This window comes from Strix aluco, chromosome 19 (assembly GCF_031877795.1).
Source record: "Strix aluco isolate bStrAlu1 chromosome 19, bStrAlu1.hap1, whole genome shotgun sequence".
NCBI lineage: Eukaryota > Metazoa > Chordata > Aves > Strigiformes > Strigidae > Strix > Strix aluco.
The window spans coordinates 11,562,318-11,581,996 of NC_133949.1; the positions used below are offsets into that span (position 1 = coordinate 11,562,318).

At 43.3% G+C, this 19,679-nt stretch overlaps 1 protein-coding gene across 3 annotated transcripts in view; it reads right to left on the reverse strand.

Annotated features, from left to right (window-relative positions):
• The window catches only part of SSH2 (slingshot protein phosphatase 2), a 105,030-nt gene that overhangs the window by 70,802 nt on the left and 14,549 nt on the right, over nt 1-19,679 (reverse strand). Inside the window, exon 2 of one of the 3 annotated variants that reach the window (XM_074845438.1) lies at nt 8,578-8,724. The exons of the other annotated variants lie outside the window; for them this stretch is intronic. The gene's annotated coding sequence lies outside the window, so the exon portion shown is untranslated. The remainder of the gene's footprint in view (nt 1-8,577; nt 8,725-19,679) is intronic. 3 annotated transcript variants of the gene reach the window in all.

The following is a 19,679-nucleotide window of genomic DNA, read 5'->3' on the forward strand; positions in this document are numbered from 1 at the left end:
TTCAGCTTGCTTCAGGATAGCAGTTTGGAAGATGCTCTATCATGCACACACTGTGGTCTGTTTTACATATCATGGCACACAGATAGAAACTAAGGAAAGGTGTGCAAGAGATTTCATGGGCTGGGGGAAGGCTGGGGAACAAGATAAATGTCAATTCCAAATGGAGTCAGTGGAAAAAAGGAAATAAGGAACTGCACATCCCCAGGCCTCTCGTTCAGCCCCACCAAAGAGGACACGTACCTGCCTGCTGCCCAGGGCGGGAGAGGAAGGGAAGGTTCTGCAATAAACACATTTACAAAATCAAGCATCAAGCTCAGAAAGGGAGAGGAGTGGAAAAATTTAAGATTCCATAAGATATCCATATAAATGGATTTTTTCCTGAGAATCTTTTGAACTACATTCTTTGTGCTTACTGGATGCAAATATCATATTCAGTTCATTGTTTAATACAGAGTTAAATGCTGATACGCCTGCTAGATATTCTGTTTCTCTCATTTAAATGATCTGAATCTGTGAGATATAACTAGAAAGTGCATGCTTGCTATAGGTCGTCTAAGAACAGAGCTAGAACACCACCATGAAGCAGTTCACTTGGAGCCACCTGCAACCACAAACTCAAGTTAAAACCTGCAAACCATCTACAACAAGCAAGAGCTGGCAGGAATACCTTCTACTCATCGTACCTTAGAATTAGCTCAGCACCTCGGTAAGGAAGCTAGCATTCCCGACCCCTTCAAGACAAAAACACTAATGAACTCCACAGTCAGAAGGGTGCAAATACACAGACGAAGAGCAGCCATCACGTGAACAGCCACAGAGCTCTTTCAGACCAGGGAGCCAAACTCTTGTTCCTGAGATGAAGTGTCAGCTGCGTTCTCTGGCTGGCAGGACGCTCTGGGATGCTCTCTGGGATACAGACCGGCCTTGCTAAAGAAGAATCCAATGACATAGAGTCACTCTCTGTTATTCAAGCTTTTGCAATAACCACACTGGCTCAGGACCTATCTGAGCCAGGCTGTTTGTTGTCCACGGCTCCAGACACTGGACAGCTGTCCTGGCGATCAGTGCTCCCCACACAGCCAAAGTTTCTACACATTTTGACTGTGTTGCTTAACACCTCATGGGCAGTAGCTATTCAATGGGCCATGCTGCTCACTCTACATTTTGGCCTATTTTGGCTTGACAGGTGGTAGCAGCTTTTTAAATTTGCAGACATCAAGTACTTTCAAGCAGTTCGCTAGTGCTTAACTACTTGTCACACATGAAAGCAGTAAGTACCTGCATTTCTAGAGCAAACAAAGAAAGTCTACTTCAGTCCTAAATACTTCTCATACCCCCTTGTGTTGAGAAATTCTTTTACCAAGCAATGTTTAACTTCGTATTTAACAAGACCTGAGTGATTAAAGTGTACAGAGAAGATATCCTAACCTTGAGAGTAGATACATCCTGGCAGAATTGCTCAAACAAGACAGATAAGAAAGAACAACTGGCTGGACAACAGAGTTGGGAAATATCCAAGGAGAAGAAATTGTCCTCAAAAGACTCGTGACCATAAAAAGGAAAAAGGAGTAGGGGGCCAAGTCAACAACCACCACCGATGACCACCCGAGACACCCGTGCACACATAGTGTAGTTTTGCAACGCCAGCATTATATAAATGTAATAGGCAGAAAGGCAGAGACTTCTTGGAAAATGTATGAATATTCATGTTTTTAAGGTATATAAAGGATGAACTTTTATTTTATTTTAGAGTATGCATGTTAGGTGGAGTGATCCCCTGTCCATCCAGTGCTGCAAAAAAGAATGCCTGCCTTCTAAAACTTCAAACTAGGTCTTAGAGGGTTCTTTTGAGACCAGATTTACAGTAACACTCACCTTGCTCCTCTTCCCCTAAATTTGTAATCTTAATTACTAGCACCTCCCAGGAGAGTGTATATACATTTCTCACTCCAGTACTGGAAAGCGCAGGCAATTCCAAGTGGGTTGGAGTAGAAAATACTGTGGTGAAAAGGACAGCTCCAATCCCCGAGATCACACAGTGCTCCTCTTAGCCAGGCAGCTGATGTCACCGCAGAAGCCACAAAGGCCACCTCCTCAGTGCCACACACCAGGTATGGCAAACAGGCAGAGCTTGCTCTAAACTCACCTCAGGCTATGCCAGTGTGGACAACCGTCTATTGCCCCTTTGTCTGAGGGCACAGGTCCCTCTGAGTTATCCTGAGCAGACTCTGCACTAGCTTCTAGAGAACGAGAGGGATGTGGCATGTCCTTTACACTACTAGTTGCTAAGAGCAGTGGACAACTCACAACACATCTCAATGGGTTCTCCTTAACGGACCACATATTAGAAGTTCTTGTAGCAGAAGTTAAAAAAAACCACAAATAAGACGCCCACATAAGATCTGCAGGATAAGGATTCAGATCTTTGAAGGGTCAGTCAAGTATCATCAGCCCTATTAAACCGAGAAAGGCACTAGCACTACAGTTACCATCACTGGCTTTGCCCAATCCCCAACCCCACCCCACTACTTTGGGTTGCATGACCTGATCGAACAGCCTCACAGCACTAGGATGGTGTTAGATGGGGATGACAAACTGAAGCGTAAGAAAGATACTTGAACCACAACACCTTTCATCCAGGATGCTGTATCACCTTAAGGACCTGGTGTGCTAAATGTCCTAAACAAGATCAGCAAGACAAGAAACTTGAAGCCAGCATCAGCTGTGCAGTTAAGACTCCTTCGAACAAATTTATTATTTATCTCAAGTCCTGCTGAAAACACCATTAGCTGTTGTGGGTGTGTTTGTTACCGCTGGAATGTCTCAGATCCTGCCAGAGCACAAACTCCAGTGAGTCCCCTGTGGGTTGACAAAAAAGTTGACTTGGGGGGCAAGAGGAAGATGTCGGAGGGGAGGGGAAGAGGTTTCATTACATGCAGGATAGCTAAAGACATGATGGGGTTTTTCAGTAAGTCAATACAGCTCAAAAGCATGTATTTGGCTAGAGAACAAGTTTCTCAAACCCACAGTAAGGTAAAACAACTGAAAAAGCACTTGAAGTCTCTACTGCACTGTTAAGGAACCCAAGCTATGCAAACATTTTTAGTATTATAATGAATGGCCATTTCCACATGCCAAAAAAATCTTTGTCACAGCAACTGGCAAGCCTGGTATGTTATAGCCAGGAGTCCCACAAACGACAGGAGAAGATCCTGAAATATGCAGTTCATTATCTTAGTTCCACTCAAAATTCAGCCCTCAAGAGCTCAGTGTGGAGGAGGCTAGACATGGCCCAATCAATTACCATCTGTCTCTGCTGAAGCTCTTACAAGTTCTCTTTAATATTAGACATAAATGTAGCAGATTTGTGAGAGAAGCACATCTATTCAGAATATAGCTGACTGTCTACAAAAACAGAACTGTAGACAAGTGTGATTTGAGCAAGAAAGCATCCCAGGTACTGGCGATGGATATCTGGAACAAAAATAACATTCACTAACCTCCTCTTCTTCCCATCAGCAACTCTGACCAGCCTGCACCCTACTCCTTCCCTGTATCTCATGTTTTGTTCTGACAGAGTGGCCAGACTCAGGTATCTGAATCCCACCCATCTATCTCCTTTGCAAATGCATCCATAGCTTCTCATGGACAGAGGGCATTCAGGATGAGAGAGGATACAGCCAATGCTCCCATATTTCACAGATCCCACCACTACAACTTCTCCTCTTCCACAAGCCTGTGCTACCATCCAGTGTATACTTCTCTGCACTGTGACACTTCTCTGCACTGTGCTCCGGGCACTATGTAATCCTGCAGCTGCAAAACATCACAAAACCCTTAGTAACTGCCAGCCAAAATTAAGCTGCAATGACAAGTCACCCCACTAGAGGGGAGGGCAGGACAGAGAAGACGTGCCCAATGCATGGTCAAGTGCAAGCTTCAGTGAAGGAAATTACTCCAATACTGACACGACTACTAAAACAAGCACCTTCAAATTTTCTTGCCATTTTCAGCATATTTCCAAAGAGGAGGAAGTACTGCTGCCAGTGCAACAATTAATCAGCCAAAAAGTGGATCAAAATATTCCTTTCTGAGGACATCTTTGAGAAGGCAGTTTACACTTTGGGAAGGAACATGCTTGGACAGCATCCATGGACACGAAACCAGCCATTTGGAGGTGTGACCTGTGACAGTGACCCACTTCAGCTTTTAAAGCTGCTTTCGCACAGGCGGTAGCAAGAGCCTTGGATCTTGCCCAGCCCCAGGTTCCCCAGGCCATGCAGCACCTGTGCTGTAACCACAGCAAGAGGGGCAAGAGACAGCTCCTTCCACAAACAGTACTTGCAGATCCCTGATGCTGGATTGCTCCAGCTTCAAACCAGCCTCCTCCACCAGCCTGCAACGAGGAGGAAGCTGAGCAGCACTGATGAAGTCCAGAGGGAGTCATGCCCTGCTTTCCTTGACCAGAAACAGAGGCCTCGGGGGAAGTGGAAGGAATGAGTCGCATAGCTCTAAACTAGGCCACGATATTAAATGCAGTTTAAAGTCAAAGATGAAAAATTCCATCTCTGCTCCTTTCAGACCATGTAGGACAGAATATGCAAAACATTAATCCTGTTTGTGCTTTGATCCACTGCCAACTATCTGTCATCAAAAGGGCAAGGGAGAGGAGAGAAATTTTTTGAGTGCTATTCTGTTCTATACAGTGGGAGTCACTCCATGTCACGCAAACAATTCTGCTCTTATAAATCTCCTTTTTGCAGACTGATGTAATGATAAACAAGATTCAATCTGCATTCTTACATACAGGGACTGGAGCTGTCTGCCTCTATTTAACATTAGGAACATCTCAAGAAGTTCTTTTACTGTAAGAGATATGATTATTAGCATAAGTCACGAGTCTAAGATGCACTACATTTCTATTTACACACAGATTACACCCTAAAAATGCATCTTTCAAACCTTAAAAGAGATTCCAATTTAATAACTGCTTGCTACATATTATTTTATGCCAACATACCTGACTATATAGACAATACCTGGGAAGTGTTTTTATCAGGAGTGTGAGTGGTCACAGCAATCAGTATCAAGACAACACTGACAATTTAGACAAGTTTTCACCCCACAAGTCAACATTTTGCTCATAGCTGTGATGTGCACACTTCAGATGGTACAGAACTTGTCTCCCTCTTCTCCATTTTCTAAACCTTGGCTAGGTGTTGCTTTCTGGATGGGCAACTTCAATATTTTCATTGTTTGCTACGCTTTCCCCTATTATAGGAATCCCCTGCACAATAACAAACACCAGCAGTGAGTGATCCTGAATTCCTCATAGGAAGCTAGAGGCAAGAAGTGGATGTGAAACAACTCTAATTTCTTGAAGCTGTTAATTTTCAAAGTCAATATTGTTCTTTTTTAAAAAGATCCTTATTAACAGAGGCAGAGAGGCCTTGTACAGGAGTGGGAATGCAGACGCTATTTTGCGAGAAGCTACGTGAGACAAAGAACTTGAAGCCTTTTCACGTCTCCTAGTGAAGTGCAACTGGCAGCTTCTTATTTATACAACAGAAAATTAGTTAATACAGATCCCCCCAAACCCACAGCAAGATTCAGATGTAGCCATGCCATCGGAGAGGCTTTTTACTTAACATTGTCAAGCCATCATCATGTGAACAACTCCGGACCCAGTCTCAAAGGAGGTTCTACAAAGAAAAGGCTTGTAATTAAATGAGCAATCTTCTAGTTCTCAGAGGTCTACCCTTCCCTTGGCTAGATCCCATCCAGTTGTTCAAACACACACTAAGTGCCTCTGAGCTGAACATGACCTTTGCTGGGAATAAGGCAGCTGCTTTAGTCAAATCAGAGGCTGTGCATCCAGGCACCGATCCAGTTGTTAAACCACGCAAATACTCCTCTTCATGGCATCCACCAGTCCCCCAGTGTATCTTTGTTTGGGCTCCAGTCGTACAGTACAGTGCAAGCTCCTCCATACAGGAGCTCTCCTTGTGTGTCAGCAAGTATTAAGCAAGTCAGTACAAAACCCACCCTCCCCAAACTATTGCCCAACGCATGGATAACCCAGTCTGGTTGAGTACTGCAGAGAGGGTGCCATTACTGCAGCCACAGCCTTTCCTCTACTGCCATACAAGTCACCTAGAGATAAGAGCACCCACTAGATGTTCAGATTCCTCAGGGCTCAGCTCAACTCTTGACACAGACACATGGTGACATTAGAGATGCCCTGGGGTATCTGACATCCGCACGGGACTGGCATTAGATGCCCAAAGAAGCAACTGAATAGAGGCCGTTGAAGTCCACGCACAGATCCTGGTCCCTGGGACATCACATAGAACTGAAGTTCAACACCTTCTGAGATGAAATATTTGACAGATGCCTATTCAACAGCAGGCCCTGCACAAGGCTGGTCCTATCAATAATCTTAAATCATCTGCTGGAACAAAGACAGACAAATGTTTGAGTCAGATTGCCAAATATCTATTACACATTTCTGTAGCAGAGACACTTTCATACAGTAGTCTGAGTTGTATCAATCTCTTAAATAAACTGTGTTAGCAAAAAGCCCACACATCCTGCATTTGCAGTAAGGCTGAAGTGCCAGCAACAACACTCTGGCTGGTAAAAAGAAACAAGGGTTGACTCGAAAACCTGGGTTGATAAAAGGTTCCCCTTTTTCTTTCAAGAAGCCCAAGAGTACACACAAATTCACCAGCTAGAGCTTCCAGGGCCAGAGGGGGCATGTTGAACTGTATCAGGTACCATTTGCAGCCTGACTGTGTCTAGTAGCAGTTTGGTACTAAAAAGAGTGATTTGACCACCAAAAAACCAGGCAGCCAGAGTCTGCAAGTTCCACAGCTGCAACATGGAGAACAAAGATAACCAGAAATCTGCAGCAGCTTGTGCAAACAGATTTATTTGGTATATTATGGAAACCATCAACATGGTAGCAATGTGCAAGTACTCACGTAGAGAGAGCATAGGTCTCAAAGCTGAATTGAAAACCAGTTCATTTCAGAATCCCTCAGTCTCTGGAGATGGTTAACCTTAGCCATTCCTAAAAATTATGAAACTAATTAATAAAGTCACCTAACATGCTCTAGAGAGCTAGCTCATCGCTACTTTTTGAAATACTTACATTTGCCATCAAACACTTCTTAAAAATAGAAGTTGGTGCCAGGAAGCCTTTGTTTGACATAAAAGTTCTTCAAAAAGCTAAGCTGAGCAAACCAGGCCACAAATGGGAAAGGGGAGGACTGTGTTGTGTTTTGCACAGTGCTTTTACCTCTCCAAAGCTATAGGTAAACAAGCAGCTTTCCCCAGCCATTTCTCTCTCACCCATCACTATTTGCATGAAATAGTGTTCATTTGAATGAACACTGTTTTCCTCCTCACACTTCTGTGTTTGAGGTTCCACATAAGCAATAGCTTTCTACAGCCAAGTGTTCATTCAGAGGTTGGCATTCCTTCTGGATTGTTTTCTGTATCACTTTGCTGTGTCAGTAATTGGTATATTTAGGTCAAAGACATTGTGCTCCTGCTCTGGAGAGAGAAAAAAACCAAGTTCTTTATCAAAGCTTTCATCTTCCCGCTGGAGCTAAGAGATTTATGCAAACCTTGTTTAGGTTAGGCCTCAGTAAAATCTGCAGAAATAAAACTCAAACACTTAAAGACAAAAATTAGAAGCCACCAACTGGTACAACAAGTGTCAGGATGAGAAATACAGTGTGACACAGCCTGTTACACTACACCACAAGAACAGATTAAAAAGGAGATTACTGTCAATTGAATTTCTGCAGTGAAATAAGCTTGCCTGATGGGAAGTACAACAGCTTTTGCCTTAATCACAGGGTGCACCCAAGGGGAAAAAAAAAAAAAAGGATACAAACATTGTAGACAGATATCCACATTAAATATCCCTACGCCAAAGGAGTAACTTCGCTCTAAAACCGTGTAGTAGCATATCATCTCTAGACATTACAGACACTAAGAAAAAAAAAAAATCTAGTCTCCCTGAATAGACCTTTTTCTAACTTTTAGAAGGCCTTTCAACACTGTGCAAGTATGAGAGAAAAGGCAGATATTTAACATAATTATGGTGCTTTGCTAGATTTAATGCCTCCCAGAACCTTGAAGATACCTGCTTAACCTCCTTTTAGGCAAAGCTAATGAAGTTGTCTGCTGGAAATCTTAAAATCTAGAAGCATTTGTTTCCCTACAACAGTAACAAATGCTTATGGTGATGGGTCAAATGTAAGAAAACTCACTTGCTGTGTAAGCACAGGTGCTACGACTCCAGTTTTCATACTGGGAACTGTTGCTGATGTCAAGGGTATAGTTTGACTAGGACCAAGTCAAAGATATGCATGTATACAATGGTGAATCTCAGGGCAGGGCTTCTACACAACAAACAGTCTGTGATTAAAATGAAATCCTAGGTTACCACAACAAGCAGCCGTTCATTATCCATTCATGCAGGGTGACACATGTACATGCATGAAATTGTCCCTATGCAATTATGAAGGATGGACATTCACACCTCAGACCCTCTCCAGTCACTACCTGTTTAATACACCAATCTTGCTCAACTTCCCAATGTACTCAGGAGCTTTCAGAAGCAGCATGGCCATGTGCACCTCCTGACCCAGAGGGCTGACATCTTCACCTTAGAAGCTGGGCCTGTTTCAGCTGGGAGAGTCTCCTGAACTGCTGCATTAAAAAAAAAAAAAAGACAGCTAGAACTAAAACAAGGTTGAAGGAGCCTGAAAAGCAAACTGGCTAATGAGCCCTACGCAAAGAAGTTGGAGACCTGGAACTGCAGCTGATAATCTTTTATCATTCATGAGCAATACTGTTACGCATTACAAGGAATAAGGAGATAGACCAGATGTAGCAGATGCACAATACAAGCTTCTGGTTTAACTCAGTAAGTCAGTTGCCCATTGAAATGAGCAAACATTAAATGTGCTTTTAAAAGATGGAAATATTTGATTTTTCACTCCTCATGCTGAAGGGCTATTTTAGGAGGAGGAGGGTGGAAGGAAGGGAGGTACACTGCAAAGGGAAGGGTCTTTGTCTTGCAATCAGCCATCTTCCTGTTCGCATCTAGTTTACCTTGGTGCACACTCACAGCAGCCTCATTTGTATCCCGGCTACATTTATTCTAGGGCTCTGCACAGGCACAGTTCAAGTTACAACTCCACAGCTTTGAATTTTCCCAGAATATATAGTATATATATATAGTCACTAAAGCAATGCTGATTCACCTGCAACATATATGAAATATATTATTCCCATAATGGGACAAGAATAGAGCTATCTGGATACCATTCCTATGTACGTCATAGCTCTGTCCACAGAACGAAGCTGTGCCAGCACAGCTATCTTGTTAAAAGTCTAATTCCTGGTCAGCAGCAGCATAACCAGGCACAGGCTTTTCATTTTGACAGCTTGCCTTAAACTGCACAGAGGAAAGCACATATTTAAGCTTCATCTCCACCCCGTACCGGCTCAGCAGTATGCTCTTAAAGCCAAGTGGCTGGCTGTAACACACAAGCATCTTTCTCCCTGCCAGAACGTTAGAAGAGACTCTCACCCACTCAGTTCCTCCGAGATCCAATCCCTGCAAGCTCCTGTCAAATCTCCCCTTGACGTAATGAACATACGACACAGTGGATGAATTAGGAGCAGCACAGAAATTTTCACGACCTACCTGATCTATAAGCACCAGCAGTGAGGCCACTTCAGGCCCTTGGCCTACTGCGTCAATAATGAACGAAAAAAAAATATCTCAAAGTGGGAAGTTATTTAACACTTAAGAAGGTGAAATAAAGACTCTGAAAAGGGACCAGAGCAACACTCAATTTTTTCAAATTCCATGATACTCCACCTCTAAAAGCAATATGGAGAGGAAGTCATCAATGTTTCAAATTCTTAACACTGCTTAACCTGAATCTGTGTTCAATGGTACAATTACAAGTTGCAAATTGTTACCTAGCATTTGTGAGAAAGACAGGAAAAAAAAGGTATCCAAGCAACTACATTGTACAGCATGTCTGGATGGAGCAGCATCTGCGTTGGCACTCGCAGGCTGCTATTGCGTAACTCTGGATTCAAGCAAGAGCACAGCCGGGGAGTCCTGCTCTATTGCAGTGACATATCTAGAACAGAAGTGGCTGGTAGAGGCTTAACAGCAGGAGTTTAGACGCTGTATCAGAAGAGGAATTGGCAGGAAAGTCTCTTCACCTCTAGCCTCCATTTGGGTAGGGGGAAAAAAAAAAATAATCCAAGCGTTTCAGGCGGAACTTCAAAAGGAATTGCTGGGACAGCTTTCTGTACATGCAGGACACAAAGCAGAGTCTTTGGAGAGCAGAGAGAAAGGAACGCCTGAAGATATTCCCTGGCAAGAGACTGCAGAGGGAGTCACAAGGTACAACGCGTACTCCTCGTTCACATCCTTCGTCCTCAGGGCACAGAACAACCTCCCAGCTGCCCCACTCCTGGCAGGGGACCACCGCTACTAGAACCAGAACATAATGGTTATAAACTACTCAGAATCACTCACTACTTTAAAAAATACACCCAGGTATTAGTCTCATGCTGTTGGAACCTAAGCCAACATGCTGAGCCATTTTCTTGCCTGATACAAGCTGGTTTACGGGCTCTTGTACATTGTTTCTCCACAGTAGAGTTCTGCCTACACTCCTTCAGCACCGCATGCCTACAGCCAACGGGAGATACAAGGGTCTAAGCAGTCTCTGAGGGACCAAAAGCAAGGCAGCAAATATAATGACATCTCCTCCAACAGGGGTTGAAGAAAAAAGAAAAGAAAGTGAAGCTGAGGAGTAGAACAGGGTTTTCTGGATGAGTCAAATATAAGCAGAACAAAGTTGCATAACAAGTGCCCCTTGACTTTTGTTATTTCTTCCAGCCAGCTCCTCCAAAAATCTATTTGTTATTGTTTGTTTGGGTATCAGTCCAAATTGCTGTGGGAGGAGAGAAAAGGAAAAAAGGAAATGCTGTCAAGCTATTAATTCTAGTACTGTAGTCATCTAGCACTCTCCATCTATGAGCGAATCAGTGTCTTGTTTACTGCCACGCTCTCTAGAGCCTGAAAGTTAAATACAAGAAAACCAGATCTTAGTCTCTTGCAAAAGTGACTCCAGCACTGTTCCTCCTCGGCCAGGATGAATTCTGCCTTTGCTTATTTACCCGCTGCTCACTCCAGAACAGCAGTGTCGTTTCACATCTCTCTCCAGAGAGAGCAGGCAGACAGCAGGAGGGGAAGCAGGCGCCGGGCGAGCAGCACACGGCTGGGAGCATCACTCCTGAAATTTAAGCCTCTGCACAACATTATATTGCAATAAAGGCCAGGCTGTGTCAAAAGCTGGGAGCGACTGTGGCTACCACCCACCCTCCCAGGATAGAAAAGAAGTCACGTTCCTACATGTGTGCATCAGTAACAGGAGAAAAGCTGTACTAAACCAGAATGTAGTGTCCTGTTTGGTTATTTCCCCCTCTCAGGATGCAAGGGCCACTGGCAGTGGGTACAGCTTGACCTGTTGAAGGGACACACTTCTATACAGCCACTTGTCCTCAAGCCATGTCAAACCTGGTTATTCCCAGGAGTGGCTGATGCAGAAGCCCACTGTCCAGAACAACCTTTAATGACAGAAAGACAGAACCACTGTGCCAAAGGCAAAGGAGCCACATTAGTCTTGGCACAAGACTGGATTTGCCTGACCCCTAGAAGTTCAATAGATGTATCAGATTTGTGGCCCTGCAGTACTTGTCTATATAATCCCAGTCTCCTTTGTACCATCTGTTTCCCCTTCGGCAGACTGGCCATTAGAGACACAATGCTAAAACTCCTGTCTCCTTAGTAACAGGTTTTTGTTGATCTCTCCCACGCCTCCCAATCTTACTATCAATCCTGTAATCTACTAGGATTTTCCCTGCAGGGGATGCATAACAGCATCAGTGGAAAAAAAATATATGGGACAATAGAAACACTTCAGGGCAAGGGTAGAAGGTACAAAAGGGGAGTGCATGAAGTTAGAAGAGCTACAAGTCTATCGAAACCAGATGTTCTCATTATATTGGAGCAAGCCACCAACACACCTTCCGAGTGTCAGGTTTAAGACCCCATCAGAACACTCAATGCTTCAATAGTTTTTTCTTAAAGAGTTGCCAATTATGAACAGTTTCCCATCAATACACAAGTCTTAAAACACCCTAGACATATCCTGCATCCCTAAGACCATCTTCCCTAACACCGCAAAGGTAAAAACGCTGCCAATCTCAACACTATGCAGGTAAGAAAGGACTGTATTTCCAGTCTACAGAGACTGGCTCTCTTACAACAGGTTTTAAATCAGTGATTGGCGGCTGCCTTTGGTTCTTTAATCCCTAAATCCTCACACTCTCTTCTTGAGGTTAATCCAGTTAAAACTCTCCCTTCCCTTTGGCTAGTGCCTTGCATAAATGACCACCTGAAGAGCAGAGCTGCAGAAGCCAGTGCTCAGAGTATGGCACTTCCTAGAACTTTGTCCTGCTGCAAGAGACAGCGTAGAGTAAGTACCTACTGCCTATGCCAGAAAAGGAAATTAAGATTAGCTAGGTAAGGGCAAAAGGCACTCCTTATGGATTGCTTAAATCAGCAGGAATCAATCATCCAGTCCAATCCAAATCCCCCAGTTGCTTTCTGCCTTAAAATAACTAGAAACAGGTTTAGGCTATACTAAGATAAAGCAGCCTTAAACCAGTGTAAGCCCTTATGTGAAAATTCCCCTTTTTGGGAGGAGAGGAGGACTTGCCTTTGAGGTCAGCTCTAAATGAGATGGCTATACAATTATAGTCATAGAGGCCATGTGGTATTTGGAAGAGCAACAGTGATCAACAAAAGAAAAATCACTTCTTTAGACTTTGCCTGGTTGATCTGGCCCAGCCAGCTCCCTTAGCACTGAATCCCCGAAGGCAGCTCTAGAAGCAGGCAGGCGGTCCTCAGCGCTCAGCCTGCCAGGAGAGGCCGGTGCAATATACTGTCGGGCACACGCAGACCATAAGGGCTGTCTCATTGTGTGCGAGGCATCAACAGTCTAATCCAGCAAAGACGTGTATTTGCCCTGCAGAAAAACTAAAACACACCTAGCGAATATGCCGAGGAATCCCAGGAATGGTCTTGCCCGTTCCCTCCTATAGCACAGAGAAGGTGAGGACAAGGGGCTGTATGAAAGTGAGACCCTTTCTGACGGGTGAGACCATACACACTTCCAATGGCACTTGTCCCCTGGGAGGGAGCTCTCTGTAACCTGGCACCACCCCCCTGGGCAGGCAGCGAGCAGTTGCAAGAGAAATGCTTAAGCTGGGACAGGCTTGACAGATCACACAGATCCTGTCCCCACACATATCTGCATGTCTTATTCTCATTGTGGAGCTGGGCCAGAGGCTCTGGAGCAGCGCGCACTGCTGTGGAGCAGCCGGTCAGAGAAAAAACACTGCACATGGGCTCCCTGGTGCTTGCCAAGCTCTTCAAGCTATGTACTAGAGCCAGGACTCGGACCATAAGCTCTTTGTGTTCCTGGTCATTCACAATCAAGAGAAATAGAAATCTGGTTTTGAAGACTGTTTATCAGCCTTGTCCTTCCAAGATCCTGTCTCAGGGGTAGTGAGAATGAACAACCCCATCAGCTTGCTTGCCTAACCAAAGAGACAGCAAGCAGAATGTGCTTTGTGCTTCCCAAGCCAGTTACGCTGAGATATAAGCAGGTGTGGGGTAAGAGGACAAAACAAGGAGCAAGGTGCCTGCACAGCTCTGAGATGCAATATGTTTCTAACTCCATTCACGCAGATATGGAAAGCCGCCGCTCAGTCTCTGGTGCATATTTAAACGCTCATTCTGAATGGCCGATTAGTCAGAAGTGGAATGTTTCTGCATTCATGGAGTAGCTATTTTAAGATTACATTATGCACTCTGCTTCCAATAATAGGTTCATTTATAAAAAAAAAAAAGAAAGGCGTTATACCCAGCGATGCATTTGCCTCAGCAGACTTGAATGCTGCATGTACAAACACCCAGCGCAAGCAGAGGAAAGCTCCTGAATTCTGTTATTGACAAGCCACATACTTCTTCACTGCTCCAGAGATCACCTAGTCATTAAGCTTGCCAAATCTTGGTGGAACAAGTCAAATCACTGTGTTCATTGGCCATCTCCGCTATAGACCTATCAACCTGCATCTTCCACAGAGATTTAGCACAGCCATAGAAGTCACCGAACTGAACGAAGTTAAGCCAGACTACTGCAGCATCTCCCACACCCTGCAGCTCTGGAGACTGACCCTGATACTCCCATTCCAGACACCAGTTTCCCTGCTCATGTTGCCCACGTTCTCCAGCGCCGCCTTCACTCAATGAGAACTAGTGCACATCTATACCCCTCCGGTACCTCCAGATCCCCTTTGAGGCTTTGGAGTCCCACAGTTTTTGACAAGCTGAAAGTTCACAGGAACTTGTTTTGGAGCAAGTCAAAAACTCTCAGTTTTTTTAAGCTAACAAAACTGAAATTATTAAATGATGTCAAGCTTTTGTGAAAGTCAAAGGCAATTTTAAGGAAAATACACACTTGCATTTGGCCAAGACCCACCCCTCCCAATCTCTCCTGCATCTATTAGGATTGCAGCTGTGTCCATAAAATAATTCACACACAATCACCCATCAACTGCAACATCCAGTTTTGTTCTTCCACCCTCTCCAAGCCTGAGCTGCAATATCAGGGTTTGATCAATGTGGTATTCTGAAAAGGAGTATTGGAGGAACCAAGAAGGGAAGCATGAATACAACACTTAGTCAAACAACACAGTTAAGTTGCATGCCAACGGCACAAGGGATATTATTTTAATCTCAAAAATCAATAATCTTAACACAGGGCAGATTCAGTATAAAGAGTCAGTTTTCTGTCAACAGTTTTGCTTTTACTCACAGGTTTATACAGATTGTTTTGAAGATCAAAGCCATAGAATCCAAAAGGTACACGTATAATAAATCTCATTAAAACTAGAGCAGGTCAGGCCTCTGATGAACTTAAGCTGTAGAGCCTTCTAATGCTCTTGAAGAAAGCTCGGGTGACCAGCCAAATGAGGATTCCCTCAGCTCACAAATCCACATCTTCTGAGCCAAGTGGAAATACTGTATGAGCTAAGCAAAACAGAGTTTTGTGTGTGGGTAGTTCTGGGTTTTTTTGGAGGGTTTTTTGGGTTTTTTTAAACAACATGAAAAGCAAGCAAAAAGCCCCAAATTATGAAATCACAAATACTAGAGTCAGAGCTGAAAATAAAATCCAACTTGGAGGAAAAAAGATGATACAAAAAACCCATTGTATTAAACCAATGTAACTTCGCTGTTGGATTAAAATCTAAAGAAATGCATTAGCCCACACTGACATAAAAAGAACAAAAAAGTCTAATAGTATGTGAACTCTAGAGCACAGCCCATCTGCTGAAAAATGAAAGCTACTAAAGATGGACAGCTTTACTGTCAGGGCATCCACATGCAGAGACTTCAGGGCACTGAACAACTTTAGCTGACAGTCATCTCTCCTGAAAAGCCTTGATTTCGAAGAGTTAGGAACACTGATTTACACCCAACAGCAGCTGCTCTATCAAATGGGGGTGGGGGGAGAAACACAGAGGACGGAACAGCAGTAGCAGCACATACATACATACATATATATATATATATATATATAAAACAGTATTACATGGTGCCAAGGAAGGAAATTAAATAGAAGAATGTCCAAATGCTTGAAAGCACTGCTTAAAACAAATCTAATGTGAAGTCTGACCATGTCAGTCTTTGGCCCTGGCAGGGCCCAGCTTCCACTGTGCAGAGGTGCAATGGACATGCTGGCAGCGGGACTAGGAGCTGTATACAGGTTTGCCAACAGCAGTTTTAGTGCTCAAAAAACTTTGGCCATTGTGGAGAAACAGTAAACTCTTGGCACAGATATGGTCATTTCAACTGTGTTTGTTTTACTGTAGTAACAAAGATATTGCTTTACAGATGCCACAGTTGATACGTGCAAAGATGTGGAACAGAGTAGATCATTTCCAACTTTTAGTTAAAGGACACACCCCTCACCAAGGTATATAAAAAAAATCTTCCCACAAGATTTCAAAGTATTTCTTTTACCGAAGCATGTTTTTTAGAGAGGATAGTAAGAAAAAAAAACCCAGCTTCTAATGCAGAAAACATTTCTGTGAAAATACGGAAGAGGTGGAAAATCCTGGATTGCATTTAACTAGTGAACAAGGTCAAATTAAGTAGTCTGAGAATTTCTGGTAGCTTAGCCCTGAAATAGTCCCCCTTTTTTCCATCCCCCACCCCCTTCACTACTTAGCTCAAAATGCAAGAGCAACAAGAACACATGATACAGCCTGCACTGGTACGGGCAAATACATGGCTGAAGTCACAGGAGCACATTCTTCAGGGCTCATGAACCATCACATGACAAACATCACAAGAAGGCAATTTACTAAACACAATTTAAACTTGAAGAAGAAAAATAATAAAAACCATTTTGAAAACATCTCTTACCAAGGGAGGAGCTACAGTTGAAAAAGATGGCAGCAAACAATAAAGAAAAGATCAGTTCTCATGTTATCTGAAACTTTTGATTGTTAGTGCCACCATATATACCTTTAGTCCCTAATATACACCTTTAGTTACACAGCTTGCAGCCAGTAAAAAAGTTGACCAGCAGTCAACAAAGACCTTATCAATAAGCCTCTCGCAAACATACAAATATCTGAATTTAATTGCATAGACTTGAGCTAAAATTCTTCTGATTCTGCATGTTTGAAAAGCAGCAGCATTTGCTATAAAGCTTATAGGTGAGAGTGACTTGTTTTTTAAAAAGAGGACATGCAATCCACAATCCTTCTCCTTAGCTGTCACGAAGTACTGACAGCTATTCAGAACACATATAAGGTCTGCTTCCAACTCCAACCAGATAAACAGAAATAAAAGCAGAACTGCCTCTGAACAAGATGGCACTGTACAAACTGATTTTCACACTTCTACTATCTGTATTGATTTCTGTACCAGGGCAATGGAACTTGTTTTTTATTTCATAAGAGCCACTTTGGCTTTCATTGGAAAAGTCTCAAAGCTATACTAATATTTTATTCTGACAATTTAGTTAAGATTGGTCCAATCCTGGAGTAGTGCTCAACATCCAGGGATCCCGAATGGCTCTTAACTGTTTAAAAAGGTTACAGTGATCTGCAGGGTCACTGTCAAATAGCTCACTGTAGATGCATCCTTGGGATTAAGTCATCTCTATTTGTGAGCCCTTATGTGATGATCTGTCTATTACAGAGCATAAGTACTTCGTGAAAGCCTCTTCAAGGCCTTCACCACCATCTGTGAATTACATTATTAACAATGGTATGAACTTCCTAAGAGCATCTGGTTCTCTCCCCACCCCCTTCTCAAATCACTGGAAAGAGCTCTTCAGTATCAAAACAGGCATGGAGGAAGCTGTTTTCCTCCTTTCCCTCTCTCCCCACCTCCTCCTGCCCAACAGCAGAGGATAGAGAGGGTTCAATTCTGCATTTGCATGCCCTGCATGTATTCTGCACAGCTCTTGCTATTGTTAAATAAAGATGAACTAAAACAACAAAGTGACGCATGTACCACAGGCATTTTACTGGGAAAAGCGGAAGTTTATTTCATCGTTTTGCAGAGACAGCATCTGAAGAATGCTACTGAACTGCTGCTGCAGCATGCATGTGCCGAGGCACAACAGGGACTGCACAGTCCTACCCCGAGACCTCACTTCTCACCAGCACAATTCCTGAAGTTAACCAAAACCAGGCAGCAGCCATTAGGCCAGCTTGAATAGTTACTGCTGTAGTTAACTTTCTAGATGCAAATAAGTACTTTGTCATCCCAATCCTCCTCCCAAGGATGTTTCAGAAGCTCATTCTGAAAACATGCCAGCTTCTTGTAAACAAGAAGTAGGAAGAGACAGTATCACCCAGGGCATCAGAACACTCTCCACTGAACTTTGCACAGAGTTCACATCAACCAGCCTCCTTGGCTACTCTAAGGGATCGTTTACTCTTGCAGGAACAGAGTTCTTCCTATCTCTTTTTCTACCGCTTGCTCTTCAAACCTAGCTTCTTTTCTTGCTCTACACACAGGGCTTTTAAGAGCTTCTCATCACCTCAACTGTCTTTATACATCAGCAGCAGTTTTTTCATTCTGTTTTACAAACTGCAATTCTTTAGTTGCGCAACAGATCGCAATTCAGACAACATTGTTACAGCCCTGTAAGATACAGCATCTTCCTCTGTCTTAAGTTAGCAGCGGTTATTTCTTGAAAGAAAAGAGCAACATTATGGCCAGCTCAATAAAGACTTCTATTCAGCAGGAAACAGCATCCAAAACAAACAGTCCTGTAATGTGCAATAACAGGCAGAAAATACTGGGTGGGGGTAGGGAGACAACAATGTTTCCACACAAATTCACATGAACCCTTCTTCTAACATGTTGTTTCCCTTATGGCCACGTTTCAAATAAATAAATAATCGGGTGTATGTTGAGACACTAGCATCTAGAACATACTACTATACTGTAATTACAGGTAAATACAGAATTTCAAGTCTACAAAATAATGGGCAAATATGTTTATTTGGGGTCACCATCACTCGGACATGCCGTCCAAATGCACTCTCTTTGTGCGGGTCCTAAGAGGAAGTATGCACTTACTGCTGACCTCAAGCTGCAGGAGGGGAGGAAGCTAGAGGCACACAGCAGCTGGCCTCCAGGACAGTTCTGCCAGGGTTTAATTTTATTTCGGTCATGACTAGTCACTCTGCCTTGGACAGGAGGTCAGGCTGAAGACGAACCGCTCTCCAGACTCCTGGGAAAGGACATAGCTGTGTTTTTATGCAGCCATTTAAATGAGTCAAGAGTTCCGTAAGAAAATTAAGCTAGTTTTATGAGTGGCTTTAGAGGGATGGTTTAACAACAGAATCCCAAATTCTTATTCCCTATAGCTTATTGGGAGGGGTGCAGGGAGAAGAAAAGCAAAGAAACTGGCAAGTCTTGGAGCAAATTAGTGGCAATTAGAAATGGGCTGTGCCAAGCCCAGCTCCCAACATACAGTGGGAGCACAGCATCCCATCAGAGGGATCTTAGGATCATAGCATTGACATCTGAAATAACAGCAGCTAAAATGGGAATGAATTCCCATCTTTCAAACGGTATGTACAGGTGACCATGTAATCAAATTAGCTAATATTCTGCTAAATCAGTGCATTGAATATCAGCCGATGAGCTCATTTTTGGAGGCAGTTCAATGCCTCACTTCTAGGACTGATGTCAGTGTCACATGCTTGGAGAGGATCAGTCTGCAGCTGGATATTTTAAAGCCTTCTATTAGGAGTACAGAAAAGTCAGCGGATTTCAACAGCATCAACTAATGAATTTGTGTTTTATCATAACAATTTAGTCACCAGACCCAGCTGTCAATATCTCTGAGAGCATTAGGCCATTTCAGACAGTTGCCCCTCCCTCTGCTTTGAGCCACTTGATGAAAACTGAAGAGTGCAGCAACTAAGTTGTTTCAACAGAGAAAGTTGTGTTTCAACAGAAAAGGAAA